Source organism: Eupeodes corollae, chromosome 1 (assembly GCF_945859685.1).
Source record: "Eupeodes corollae chromosome 1, idEupCoro1.1, whole genome shotgun sequence".
Classification (NCBI taxonomy): Eukaryota; Metazoa; Arthropoda; class Insecta; order Diptera; family Syrphidae; genus Eupeodes; species Eupeodes corollae.
In genome coordinates, this window is record NC_079147.1 from 64,401,164 (window position 1) to 64,416,696 (window position 15,533).

The following is a 15,533-nucleotide window of genomic DNA, read 5'->3' on the forward strand; positions in this document are numbered from 1 at the left end:
CCTCCACCTCGGTCCATTCCTGTTGAGGTAGGTCGGTCTTTCCGGTATACTTGATAAAAATTATCAAAGAATTCATTTGAGAAAAAATGTGGATTCAGCCAAGTCTCCACAATAACGATGACGTCAAACTCATGAAGTGATGATGAAGTAAATAATTGATGAGATTTAGTTCTTATACCTCCAGCATTTTGGAAATAAACTCTCAGTTTAGACGCAGATGGTGATGTACTGTAGTTTACTTGAGGTATGTCGATATTTGCTGGGTTTGCAGAGCTAGAACTTTTCGATGTCAAAAAAGGTTGAAGACAAGGTGATGCGCTGTCATGCGGTATATTTTTACATCGTACTTGAAAGAATTGGGCAGAGCTCACACGTCAACACTAGAGGCACTATCTTTCAAAAGTCTGTCCAATTACTAGCATATGCTGATGATATTGACATCATCGGAAGAACTCAGCATGATGAATGAACACGGAATGTGTCCGTGTTCATTGCCTTTTATTTTCTCCACATGCGTGTAGTACGGTTATGGATGGAATCGCTTTACTTTACAGTACGACAGCAATTAGACTCAAGGGTAAATTGATAAGATTCCTACAACAGTTAAGTATTTTAAATGAGTTAGTAACGTTATCGTCGACAATCATTTTTAAAGTTCTTTTTTGAAAAGTCTTAAGTTAGATACTGAAACACAAGCCTAAGAGAAGAGGCGTTAGGTTTTTTTTTCATAGCGCTCAACACAATTTATTAGCAATTTGTTGTTGTACAATTTGGAGAATATGACTGAACCTTTGGGACGTTACGACTTTTTTGGTTTTATGACATTTCAAATAAAAAGAAGCGTTCGGTCTTTTTGACCAATTAGATAGATAGATAGATAACTTCTTTATTAACAAAAATTTTTGATTAACAATATTTCTTTTCTTAAGAATAATGACATGGCTTATTCTGCCGTCTGCCTGTTATGACATTTCATTTAGTGTTATAAAGAATAAAAATGAAATAAAATAAATAAAAGTAACAAGTTTTTTTTTTATAGTATACAAATTCAAAAAAGCATAAAGTAACTAAAATTAGATTTACACAATTTAATTGAGAAATTTAACAATTTTAATATGATTTGAAACACAAAAAGATCCAATTTTGAAATGATTTGAAACACAAATATATTTGTATACGTTTTCAATTTTAAAGTAATTTGAAACACAAAATATATCAACAAAAATGTTGGTGCTTGAACTGCAACAACTGCTGTTTTAAGTTACATAACTATTGCGATATGCTAAGGCGTGTTTGCAGTACTTATAGAGGGTAGACCATCCTATGGCTCCATTGAGTATTTCATAGAGTCGGTTTAGGGTGAGATGACTTGATTCGAAATACAATCGTCGGATTTCCTGCAGCATTGGACAGATTGCAATAAAATGGATTGTATCTTCATTCACTCGTCTGTTGCAAAGCTCGCAAATTTGTGCCAAGTCAGCTCGGTGGGGCATAAAGTTTAAGTTTAGCAATTCGACACGAGCTCTGAATATGTAGCTTATAGCTTCGGCCGAAAATTCAGTACAGAAATAATTCGCTTCCGAGGGTAACTGGTGATTGAGGTTCTTATACATATTTCTAGATGTAGTTTCATTTGCTCTAGATAGATGCTGGGTGTAAATTTTTTCATCTATTTTAGCGATTACATTAGCAAAAAGCCCCGGCCATTCATCAGCGTTTGTTTCACTTAGGGGAAGATTAGTTCCGTGGGCTAGGGCTAGCTCGTTCCAATCCTTGAATGGTGAAGCCCTCGATTGCAACAATCTTACCATGATTGATTTATGAAGACTTCTTCCGGTTCTTCTCATAATTCTTATTAAATAGTCGGAGTTTGATTTTAGATTTTCAATGTAAAGAGGCGATAATCCTGATTCAACGTAGATGGCATAATTTGGCGTTGAATTTGGCAATCTGTATAAGCGCTTGAAGAAATATCTTTGTACTGCTTCGAACGCCTCTATATAAGTATGTCCGAAAACCGGGGTACCATAGCACATGCATGTATTCACAGTCGCGCGAAACACACGGTATTTTGACAACAGATCAATTTCTTGGTTCGCAAAGAACTTGGGCCACATTATGCTCAAAGCTAATTTAGCCTCATTACTTTTATTCTTAACATGCTTTGCGAAGTTAAGGTTGTGTGTGATTAAAACTCCCAGATACTTAAATTCCTGCACCACTTCAATAGCAATATTATTTAGTTGCCAATTCTCTCCGGGAAGCCTTCTTCTTTGACGAGTCTCAAAAATCATCACCTTAGTTTTGCTAGTATTGATAGCTAACCCCCATTTCTCGCAGAATGTATTTAACCTGTTTATTTGCAGCTGTAGAGTGAAAGGGTTATCAGCCAGCAATACTAGGTCATCAGCATAGAGTAAGACTTTTACTTGTATGTCGGCAAAAGATATTCCTCCTGGAAGAACATCGGAAATATCATCAATAAATAAAGCGAAGAGGATTGGGCTTAGAATGCAGCCTTGTGGGACACCTGTTGTCGTTTCAAACCAATCTGATAGATGCGATCCATCCCATACCGAAGCAGTCGACGAGATAAGGAAATTGAAGTATAGCTGCAAGAATTTCCGAGAGATTCCAAGCATTGAGAGCTTGTACAACAATGCTTGTCTATTCACCTTGTCAAATGCAGCTTTGAAGTCAACGAAACAAGCGTATAATTTTTTCTTTTTATCAATATATTTCTTGGCAATACTTGTTAACGCAAATATATGGTCCAGCGTTGAGTAACCCGCTCGAAAACCGGCTTGAAACATACTGAGAAGGTTTTTGTCCTCAACCCAATTGGTCAGCCGTTCGTAGAGTATTGAAGTGAAGATCTTCCTTAATGAGCTAAGAATAGATATGCCTCTATAGTTCTCGGGCTGGTTCACATCTCCACTCTTATAAATTGCAAAAATAACTGCTTTGTTTAGATTGTTTGGAACATGAGACTCATTATATAATCGGTTGAAGTATAGAAGAAGATAATTTTTCAATTGCTCAGTACCATTTTTGTAAAATTCTACTGGAATTCCATCGAAACCAGGTGCTTTATTATTTTTCATTTTTTGTAAAGTTGATTCCAATTCACGTAACAGTATTGGACCATCCAGTTCATTGACTATAAAGTTGGGGAGAGCATAAGAGAAGGTATGGAGATTCACGTCAGCCGACAAAAGCGTTTTAAAATGAGTCGCTAGTGTCTCAGCTGCGAGAGTATTCACCGAATGTCGACAACGTCCTCCTAGCTCGCGAATATTATCCCAGAAAACTTTTGAGTTTTTACAATCTACCAGTTTCTTCGCCAGACTAGTATTGTAATCTCTTCTTTTTGCTGCGCATAAAGTCTTGTACTCCTTATTTACGTGAAGGTAAATACTTTTAAAGAACAATACATTTGTGGATCGAAATAGTTTGAGATACACAAATGATAGTTTGCGGAGCTTCTTGCAATCATTATCAAACCATACGTTTTTAGGAGTAAAAGAGTTAGAGTTGTTATTGCTACTGGCAAATGGCGCTGAGATATGAATTACACTCGTTATTCGTTCATCTAAATGTTCTACTCCGGTTGTGGCATGGGGAGGGAGGGAGCTAAAGTAACGATCCAGGAGAAATTTATAAACGGTAGCACTGTTTTCTTTCCACCTTAACTTTTGGAAATTATTTGAGATGCTTTGGCTAGCTACATTGACCAATTATGTAATACCAATTATGTAATGCCAAAATATTAAAAATGTCATATCGCCCAAAAACTTCTTTAGAATAAAATGTAACAAAGCCCAAAATCAATGTCATATTGTCCAAATCAGTTTTAAAATAGTATATCGACGAAATCACTAAAGAGATGTCAAATGTGAAAACATTTAGACATTCTGACAAAATGTTGGTTTATTTTGGGCACAACGACATTTTGAGTTTTAAATGCTTCTTAGGCTTACTATAGGATTTGGGGTAGGTGCAGGGTTGTGTGTATGCAACATGTTTTTAAATCCAGATTCCTATAATAGTGAGCCCAAGCAGGGGTGTCGCAGTATGGCATACATACCTCACGTTTTATTAGCGTCTCAAAGCCCAACTAAAAAAGAATGCTTGCTTAATATTAAATTTTGGGGGTAATGACAATTCTAAATATTGGCGTTACGACATTAAAAGCTGGTTTGGGTTTGGGGCTTTATGACGTATAATAAATGATATTTTTGTCCGATGTTTCTCTTTTTGGGCTTTATGTCATTTTACAACTTAGGTTATTATGTCGTTGAGTAATAAGACCCTAGAAACGATAGAAATAATATTCGTAATGTTACAAAGCCCTACCCCTACGTCAAAAAACCCTAATTCAAAATCAAAAATTCGTTTGGGCAAAATGGCAACTAAGAATTTGGGTGTTCTTTTATTTAAAATTTATTTGGGCGTTACGGTTTTCCCTTTAGGTTTTTCGTTTATTTTTTTAACTCTTTCGGATTTGTGACCAATTTCGGGCTTTATGACATTTAAGGATTTGAGAGTTATGGCTTTGGGAAAAAGCTCCTAACGCTAAATAAAGAGGAGAGCTGTGAGTCTGATAATTTGAAAAGCTAAAAGTGCTATCGTTAGTTAAAAAAATATTAGATTCGAAATTTTAGGCAGAAGCTACGAGTATTTTATAAAAATGAGAAATATGGTCAGGAAGAAAACGAAGACCAGGGCCTACCAGCTTTTTTATTATGGGAATAAGACTTGTAACTGCCCAAAAAAACTTGTATTTAACGGTTCAAAATAAATGTTTTAATCCAACAAAGTTGTGTTAATTTAAACAAGATCGGGAAAAGTTAAACTGCAGTTCGCAAAACTAATACAGTGGATTTTGCTGATTGAGTCCTTAAAATACATCAAAACGATCCTGGTTTTCATGTAAAAACATATAACATTGTACTATAACAAAAATATGAAAAATTGGGAAAATAATATATACAAAGAAATTGTAAGTGTATTTGAAGGAACTAATCGAATGCACGAACCATTTACTTCTATTAATTAGTTTTCCTTTCTAAGGATAAGTTAAGCCAGGGGATGAACAGTTCGAAATTTGTTTTTGGGAGGTGTGAAAGCAGTCTCTCTCAGCTCATATCTCAGGAACATATTAAACCGGAAACAAAACCTAATTTCAAGAAAATTTTCTATTTAATATTTCCGGTTGGGTTTAGGGTTAATTCAAATTGTTTTAAAATGTCTCGTCAACGTAGATAAAGGTGTTTCTTTTTTAAGTTTCTTTAGAATCATCTATAGGTATGCTAAAAAGACTCTGCGGCCTAAAAACTGATCGTCATTTATCTTAATTCATCCTCATTCATCCTCATTCATCCTCATTCATCCTCATTCATCCTCATTCATCCTCATTCATCCTCATTCATCCTCATTCATCCTCATTCATCCTCATTCATCCCCATTCATTCTCATTCATCCTCATTCATCCTCATTCATCCTCATTCATCCTCATTCATCCTCATTCATCCTCATTCATCCTCATTCATCCTCATTCATCCTCATTCATCCCCATTCATTCTCATTCATCCTCATTCATCCTCATTCATCCTCATTCATCCTCATTCATCCTCATTCATCCTCATTCATCCTCAATCATCCTCATTCATCCTCATTCATCCTCATTCATCCTCATTCATCCTCATTCATCCTCAATCATCCTCATTCATCCTCATTCATCCTCATTCATCCTCATTCATCCTCATTCATCCTCATTCATCCTCATTCATCCTCATTCATCCTCATTCATCCCCATTCATTCTCATTCATCCTCATTCATCCTCATTCATCCTCATTCATCCTCATTCATCCTCATTCATCCTCATTCATCCTCATTCATCCTCAATCATCCTCATTCATCCTCAATCATCCTCATTCATCCTCATTCATCCTCATTCATCCTCATTCATCCTCATTCATCCTCATTCATCCTCATTCATCCTCATTCATCCTCATTCATCCTCATTCATCCTCAATCATCCTCATTCATCCTCATTCATCCTCATTCATCCTCATTCATCCTCATTCATCCTCATTCATCCTCATTCATCCTCATTCATCCTCATTCATCCTCATTCATCCTCATTCATCCTCATTCATCCTCATTCATCCTCATTCATCCTCATTCATCCTCATTCATCCCCATTCATTCTCATTCATCCTCATTCATCCTCATTCATCCTCATTCATCCTCATTCATCCTCATTCATCCTCATTCATCCTCATTCATCCTCATTCATCCTCATTCATCCTCATTCATCCTCATTCATCCTCAATCATCCTCATTCATCCTCATTCATCCTCATTCATCCTCATTCATCCTCATTCATCCTCATTCATCCTCATTCATCCTCATTCATCCTCATTCATCCTCATTCATCCTCATTCATCCTCATTCATCCTCATTCATCCTCATTCATCCTCATTCATCCTCATTCATCCTCATTCATCCCCATTCATTCTCATTCATCCTCATTCATCCTCATTCATCCTCATTCATCCTCATTCATCCTCATTCATCCTCATTCATCCTCATTCATCCTCATTCATCCTCATTCATCCCCATTCATTCTCATTCATCCTCATTCATCCTCATTCATCCTCATTCATCCTCATTCATCCTCATTCATCCTCATTCAACCTCATTCATCCACATTGATTTTAATTTATTCTCTTATATCCTTATTCAATTTTCATTCAATCTCATTCATCCTTTCATCTAAAATTTCAATTAAAGTATTGTACAAAATTATCTTTAGATCTTTTTCCTGAACTCGTTATATTTAGTTCCAAGAATATACCTTACAACTCTTGAAATTTAAATACATACATTCTTTATTACTGATACTTCTTCCATAAGCTGGTAAAATTTTCAGAATTTTAATATCTATTCTTAGAAAAGTCAACAAGAGTTTACTCAAATTTAATTACGAAAAATACAAACCAGGGTTTCTATTGAAGTTTTAGTTTTAAGAGTATTTTTAGAACTATTTCAAAAGCAGGCATTATGAAATAAAATGTGAAGAACCATACTCTTTAATTATTGGTTTAAAATAGATGTAAATATTGAAAAGCAATGGCTGTAAAAGGCACCTGAAAATAATTATAATGCACAAATTGTTAAATCAAAAGCAAGATTTTTGTGTTAAACACTTTATTTTGTTTATTATTGTTCTCTTATTATTAACTCAAAGTGAATTATAAAATATTTATGCTACAAATAAGATTTAAGGATGCGTGTTGAATAAAGAAAAACTTCATATTGATTGCAAATTTATTGATATTAAAAAATGCTTACAGCTTATTGTTCCTTTTGAATGGGTATAAAGGCGAATTGTAGGATGTATGGCATGATTTACTGAGGTATAAGGGCTATTAAAGTACTTTGCTCCTGATTTTTATTTTAATCAGGAAAATCGATATAAATGAATTATTCAAAGGAAATGTTTAAGTAACTGCTTTACTTTTTCTTTCAGGATAAACTTAGAAATACATTTTATTCAAATAAAATTTGTATTAATTTGTGTTAAAAAGAAAATTCTTCTGTCATCAGAAAATGGTGGTAAAGAAAGTATACATTTTATAGATTTTAACATTGAAATCAAAAGACACAGCCAAGTTCTGGATAAAAGTTTAACAATATCGACATTACCGCCACGGAAAAGTTCCAGAACCACATCTTTTCCATGGAATGTTCATGTTAAAGGTAGCTTGATTGTGAAAGCTTGAAATAGGCCTTATCTTTCACTCGGCCCCAAGCAATTTCTGAGGATATCGGTAACCAAACGTTTTCTACATCAATAACTGCCGATTTATAGAATGCAAGACTTGGATAGTCACACGAACTTGCTTCTGTATCCAATGATTCTGTTCATAAATAGAACCTGTAAAGATCTAGACATACAAATAAATGTCTAAAATTCATAAATGTAAATGTCTTATTTTGTTTCTGAAAAGAGTCTGAATTTATTAATTTCTTTTTAGAAAACATAATATATTTATATATATCTCTAAATGGTCACTATGCTTCGTCCGTAGTGCTATTTAGACTACAGTGCATCTGGAAATGAAAACCTTTATCAGGAATCAGGTTAAAAGTATTAAAAAAGGCCTTTGAAAATGATAGGCGATAGAACTACAATCGAAACATTTACATCGCTAGAATACCGCCCCCAATTTTTCATGCCTTGCGTTGTTTTATCGATATTTTTACTAACAATGTTCTGTCGAATTAGCCAGTTGCATTTCACGTCTTAAACGATTCAGCCGTAATACTCGCACTTCCAGGAATGCTCATCAGTTTACCCTTGAGCTAAATTTCGAACGTACTGTCCAGTATAGAGATTCTTTCTTAAATCGTACATCGAGAATGTATAATACTTTGGCTAACTCTGTTTTTTCCCTCCCATTTTGATCTTCAGAACTTTAAGACCAATGTGCACCGGTATCTCCTCTAAAATCCTGCCCTATTTTCCTGATGCTCGCACTGTATTTAAATATAAACATAATGAAGGGTACTAATAACTCCTTGAGTACCTGTAAATTATATAAGAAAAACAAAATGTATCCAATGAAACTGCTCAAAAACAGTAACTGTAAGATTAAGACTAAGGAAAATTCAAGCCAAAGAACGTACGTCAACGAGGTCACTAAGAAAAATAAATGGTCAATAGAATGAATCATGTCTGGATGGGCTGCAACCACTTTGAGAACGAATCAGAGTCAACTCCAAAAATATGTTGGTTCCGATTGGTATGGTAATGGTAAATAACGGGCTAAAAGCTCCTTTAAATCGTTACCATCGTGAAGCCCTGACGGTATTTTGCATATGATGCTACAAATCTTGTAATCCAACTTCTAATACTAGGCCTATTAGAAATCAAAGGCCTGAAGTCATATCTCCTACACAACATGCTTACTTCAAAGGGAAACAAATATAGAAACTGCATTACACCGCGACGTGAGAACAATAGAAATAAAATGCACGACTGGGTCGCACGAACTTGCTCCTGTATGCAAAGAGTCTGTTTAAAAAAGTACTTATATGAGATTTAAAAATATTCCTATAAAATAAGTTTGGCTTCAAAGATATAAATGCCATTTAAATTGTCAAAAAACCGCACGATCTTTGTATATGAAAACCGTAGTACTCTCATGAGCAGAAACTTTTGGGGCGACCAGATGCGAGTCGTTGGCGTGGCGTTAGTATCGAAAGTGGAGAAATTCAGCGGGAGCGAGAGAAAAATATTATTCCCATACCCATAAGCAGCCAGCAGAATAAGGGAGATAATTAATTTTCCACCCAAAAAGTCAACACAATTTCCTTCATTTTATTTGAGTCTATCCTCGTATATGTTTTCACATAAAGAGCTACCATATGAAGGTTGATGAATTTGTTTTTGTTTTATTTATATCAACGCACTTTATATAACAAACAAAATGGCTTAATATTGTATATAATAAGGGGATGAAACAAACTTTTGTATGCAAAAGTCAGCTGTTTAGGATCTTTTACCGATATTTGTTTTTATTTACATTCATAAGTCTTGTTTTACTTGTGTACGATCTTTGTATATGAAAAATGGTTTCTATTACCTATAAAGCTACAATGCGATTCATATAGATTCAACTTGTTCCTTAAAAGCTTTTTTCCTTTAGATAGCTTCATTGTAATTTCATATTAGAAGAACCAGGATGGAAAATAAATAAGATAAGAAAGAGGCAGACCATGAATGTTTAGATTGTAAGGCGATCGCCTATTGGTTGTGTAGTTAGGTAGCAGGTAGATGTCTAAAACGACCATAGAATAGTTCACTTGGCGTGCTTAGCTTTATGCAGATAGATAGATAAGGACATGTTAATGATGATAATGAAGGAATGCTATTGGTGGCTAGAAGGTACATACTACATTCCTTCTTTACTACAAGTTTTCAGCGCAAACATGGAGTTATTACGTTCAGTCTATTTTTTTCACAAAAGTTTTAAAAAACAAGCATACGAACAAGTACAAGAAATTGCTGTTCATGTGTTGTTTACAGTCAGGCTCTTGTGCGTTTTGGATTTTAGTTAAGAAGTGACACGTAAGCAGTAGTTGTAGAAACACCTTTATAAATAGGTACAATGTGTATGCGTTGAAAAAGTGATTCTAATAGAAAATACATATATCTACTCTCTCTGGCCAGTTTCTTTAACTTGTAGGTACTAAGTATTTATTTTTTTATATAGGCGAAGGACAGTAAATCATGTGTGAAACAACCTTATTCGTAAAGAATAATATTTTAAAATCATTATATACAAAGTTACCAAGATAATACTTCTTGATAGACTCTTTAAAATAGATTGTTGATTAAATATATCATATAAATGTGTACCAAATGCACTAATTTGGATGAAAGCTAGGAATGTAATTACAATTTTGTCAAAATAATGCGCTCTTTCGGGCTCATGCACACTAAAAATAATTAAAAAAATAATATTTTAAGATTCAAAATTTTACCTGAAAAATAAGTTTGTCTTCAAAAATTTAAATGCCATTTTATAAATAAAAAAACCGTTGATTTTTCAAATTTTTATTTTGAAAATCGTTAGAGCGGTTTTTTTTTTAAATTAATTTTTTATATATAAAATTTTCCAATTTTGTTCTAAAAATATTTTTGGAATGCAGTTATTTAGTGAGTGTAAATATACGTCTTACGTTTGAATTTCGTAAAAAATTGTTAACCCGTTTTTGAGATATAGAGTTTTGAAAAATAAAAATTCAATATTTTTTAAAAATCCAAACAATTAAAAATTGAATTTCTGTTAATCAAATATTGTTAAAGAAAAATAGGAGCTTATTCAGAAAAAAAATTATCAAAATCAGTTCATAATTTGCTGAGAAAATTGAAAAACAAAATAACGGTTCTATGAGCGGTACCTTTCCTGAGCAATACAAAAATATGGTTTTCTTATAAAAAAAGCCAAGCTAAAAATAAAATTTTAGAGAAAATTTAAAAAAAATCTATCGGTTTGTTTTTGAGAAAATTCGAATTTTCGGTTTTTGACCAAAAAAATTGTATGGGGGCCACTGTTAGTTTTGATCTTAAAAAAAAAATGAAAAAAACGCCTAACGCGAATCTGCTCAAAACCTTAACTTCCAAGTTTGAACTCAATCGACCCAATGGTTTAGGCTGTAGGAGCGCGGACAGACAGACAAAACCGACCGGACGGAATCGCGGGACCCACTTTTTTCGACTTCTCTACCATCGTAATATCATGTTTGATTAAAATCTCGAGTTCGAAATTTTGCACGAATGCAAAACTTGCCATATAGTTCCTATATGTCGCAAGTAAAAACACTCCGTGAAAAGGAGTATACAATGGCTGCGTTCGTAGACATTGAAGCATTAAAGGGCTTTTCAACAACGTACAAAACAGCGCAGTTAAAATATCTTCTTAGATTTTAAAATAGAACAATTCATTGAAAATGGATTATGTGGTCAAGAAAATAAAATATCGTCATCCAAGAAGATCGGATACCTTATGAATTCTTCAAAAACGCAACAAATACCTTTCTTGAAGAGTTAAAAAAAAATGTCAATGTGGACTTTCAAAAAGTTTCAGAAAAAGAATCACAGCTTTCGACAACATTGATAGAACAGCCTTATTTCACACTCTTGAATTTAGGGATGTCTACGTCTACGAAGATGTCTTAACAACTGCAAAAGCTTCATCACGGAAATCAACAAGCTGCATGGGATTGGAATATATTATCAAAATGGTTTCAAACAGGAGTAAAGCAAGGCTGCTTCCTTATACCACTTCTTTTCACTCTCAGTGTACACTTATAAATTAAATTAGGTGGCGCAAAAGTCCATGAAAAACCAGGGCCTAGTTCCTTACAACTCTCAACCATTCCTGTGTGCGAGTATTGTTGTCAGAGATGGAAGGGACCTACAGTTTTTATGCCGAAACGGAACGGCTAATTTGAGAAAGCATTTTTTCATGACAAGAATTACTGCAAGAGGCAGTACCCATGAAACAAATTAAATGGCAGAGTCAGGGATTGCACCCAAGTTCCCTTGCATGACAGTCCAACGCACTAACCATCACGCTGCGGGTACTCTAGTGTACACTTACCACATGGTATATCTTACGCGAAAACTAAAAAAATAGTTCTGATGTACGCAGATGACTTAGTAGTATTGGTTGACAATAGGAATATGTACAACTGATGATCAACAAATACAAATAAGTCAAAATCGAAAAAAAACGAATAACTAGAAAGAGTTAAACAATAAAAGTATCTGGGCGTCTTGCTAACACCTCAAATTCCTTTCAAGATTCATTTGGAAAACCTTTGAAAGAGGCAAAAAAAGCGATTATCAGCACCAAGAGTTAAATTTTCAAAAAGAAAATATTGTGGCAATTAATTAGGATGGGAAAATAGGGCTTGAAAGGAGATACCGATGCACATCGGTTTTGAATGCCTGCACATTGAGTGGGAAATATTAAGCCTGGTTAAGCATTCCATATTCGTGTAGTGCGACTAAAATAAGAATCTTTGTACTTTACAGTACGACCGAATTGGGTTCAGAATGATGGGCATTACAAAAAGAACGAGTATTACTGTTGAACTGTTTGAGGGGAGGAATGAAACTGGCTATTTCTTTAGAGCATTGCTAATGGAAGTAGCGATAAAATAATAAGAGACATGAAACCTTACGACGGTGCTCGAGAGATGCAAAAGTTTCAGTTAGACAACGGCCACCTATCATTTTTAGAGTTCTTTTTTGAATTCTGTCCAGAAGACTCAGGGTGGGTTATAGGAGCACTTGCCCAAATATGGGAATTGTACTCAAGTCTTGGACGAATTTAGGCTTTATAAATTATAACCTGATCAGAAGGGGTAAAAAACACATCTTCCATCGTCGGAGAAAACCTACACACTTAGCAGCATTTTTGGGGATGTCAAATATGTGATCACTCCACAAGTGGGTTGCAATGCACATACTAGAACTGATAGCTGTTAAGTCTCCTCGATTCAAGTACCACTTATAGATAGTGGAGAAGAGCTACGCTTTTGCGACAGAAGACAGCATTGAGTTTTTGAAGCATTACATTTTTGATTCCCCATTGGACAATGCTGTCAAGATCAGAATTTAATGAGCTGCCGTTGGTAGTCCACATCCGATGAAGAAGGATGAGAGTCTAAAAACGAATATGAAAAGCTGAGGGTATTGTCATCAGCGAATTAATTTAGTGGGTAAGAAGTTCCGGAAAAAAGGTCATTTATAAAAATAAGGAAGAGCGTCGGAGACAATACGGAGCGATGGGGCACACCAATGTTTATTTTGTGGATATCAGGTTTGAACCCATCCAATACTACTTGAATTAAAAGGTCCCAAGGGTTATTTCTAACACAACGAAGAAGGGATTCATCAATACCAAATGCACGCATTTTCGATAAGAGAGGTTGCTGCCAAAATAAATCAAAAGCCTTTGAAATATCGAGTGCAATAAACTTACTTCCTCCAAAACGATGTAAAGATTTGTTGCACTGTTTGGTGAGATAAACCATAAGATAAAAGAGACCTGTAGAACAGGACAGATGGAAAAGCTTACGCAGTGGTTTTGCGAACGTTGAAGAACACATCTTCAGAACAATAGCGGGGATACTATCCGGGCCAGCGGATTTGTGTATGTCAAGATTTTTAAGTACTCTAGTAACTGAAAGTGTACGAAAGAAGATTCGTTCCATAAAATCGTTTACGCTTCGGGTACCAGGAGGAGTTATGTCACTTATTGGTAGCATCGAATTAACAGCGAACTTTGCTGCAAGCAAATTGGCTTTATCAATCGAGCTCACAAAGGAGTGTCATTGGGACGAGCGTTCGAACCGAGGATGAACAGAAATTTGTACTTTGGGACATTGTTGTATTTTTTTGCCTCAATTTCTGTTCATGCTAAAATTTGGTTCGTGGAATATGACCGTTGCATGCCTTTCTAGCTTGTTTGAACGTGTTCCAGTTTTCCTCAGTGCGGTTGAAAAATTAAGTTTCTAATTATATCTGCACTGAAATCCACGTCACTATTGAGGAAGCGTAATGACCATTTAAAGTTCCTGAAGAATTCGTTGAGACCGTCCCAGTTGGCTTTCGCATATTGCTAAACGGCACTCGTAGGTGTTTTAACTTTAACTGGTGTTTTTTGACATGAGAAATTTGCAGACATGACACAATGGCCTGATGTTCCTAGAGGCGATATAGTAGACCGTATATTTATTAGGATCAGACGTAAGAAAAAAGTCCAGGTTGTTAGCGGATTGAACTGCAGCGTCAGGAATCCCAGCTAGCTTGTCAACTAACTGAGTCAGGTGGTTTAACTCAAAAATCTCGATATACCTTCCTTGAAGTGTTGTCTGACCAGAAAAACGCAGCCACGAAGAATTGTCAACATTAACATCGCACTTAATAACGATCTCACTGTGCGGAAAATGGGACACAACTCTCTGAATAGAGGTCAAAAGATATTTTAGCATTAAAATGTTCAGACTTCCATACAACACTTAAAGCTTATACTACGCACGGAGACCGGGGACTGCTATTGTTTTCACAGACCTTAAAGCTCCATATTGACTACATAAAGAAGGTACTACTACTGATGACTACTTTTATAATGGAAGCATTTGATTTAAATTTGAAGGGCACAATAAAAAACCATATAATTAAAGCATGATTTCAATTTTCTTCCAGAGTAGCAATTTGTTGACATCCCTAACATTAATTTTTAAAGCTCACAGTTATGGAAATGTGTTTTGTCAGATCCCCAAAAATGTATGTCAGAAACCCAACGAAAACAATGGACATAAAATTTAATAACTCGAAATCTGACTATCATTAGAAATTTTTAAATTGACAGTTTACCTTTTTGTTTTTCTAAAGGGTAGTTTAATTTTAAGGGCCGATGTTGAATGTGAACCACACCTAAATGTCACGATTTTTTTCTGCATTTTATTTGACATTTTTCGATTTCAGATTACTTCAATTTGATCCATTGAAGATACCCAATCTAGTAACGCCTTAAATTTGAACAAACCGGGTTCAAAAATTATGCATTAAGACTTGCGTTTACACGCTTATAAAGCGCAATCGACTGAAGAACTAAAGCCTTTTGACAATTTCCAAGTGTCACCAATTGCCGCATTGGTGACAAGAAATGCCAACAGTGGATGATCACTTTCCGAAGAGGCACATTTTGAACTCAGTGGAGGTGTGCCGCCGAGATTGCGGCAGCCATTGGGTTAATATTTTGTTCCATACATAATTGAACAGTACTAATATTATCATAATTAAGAGAAGTGACAGGAATTTCCTAAATAATTCAGGTTTAATTGAAAATCAACATAGGCCCTAAAAATTTAACCACCTGCGTAGATTTTAAAAAACCATTTAGGTCAAATAATAGCTGTGCTCCTAATTAAGAACCTT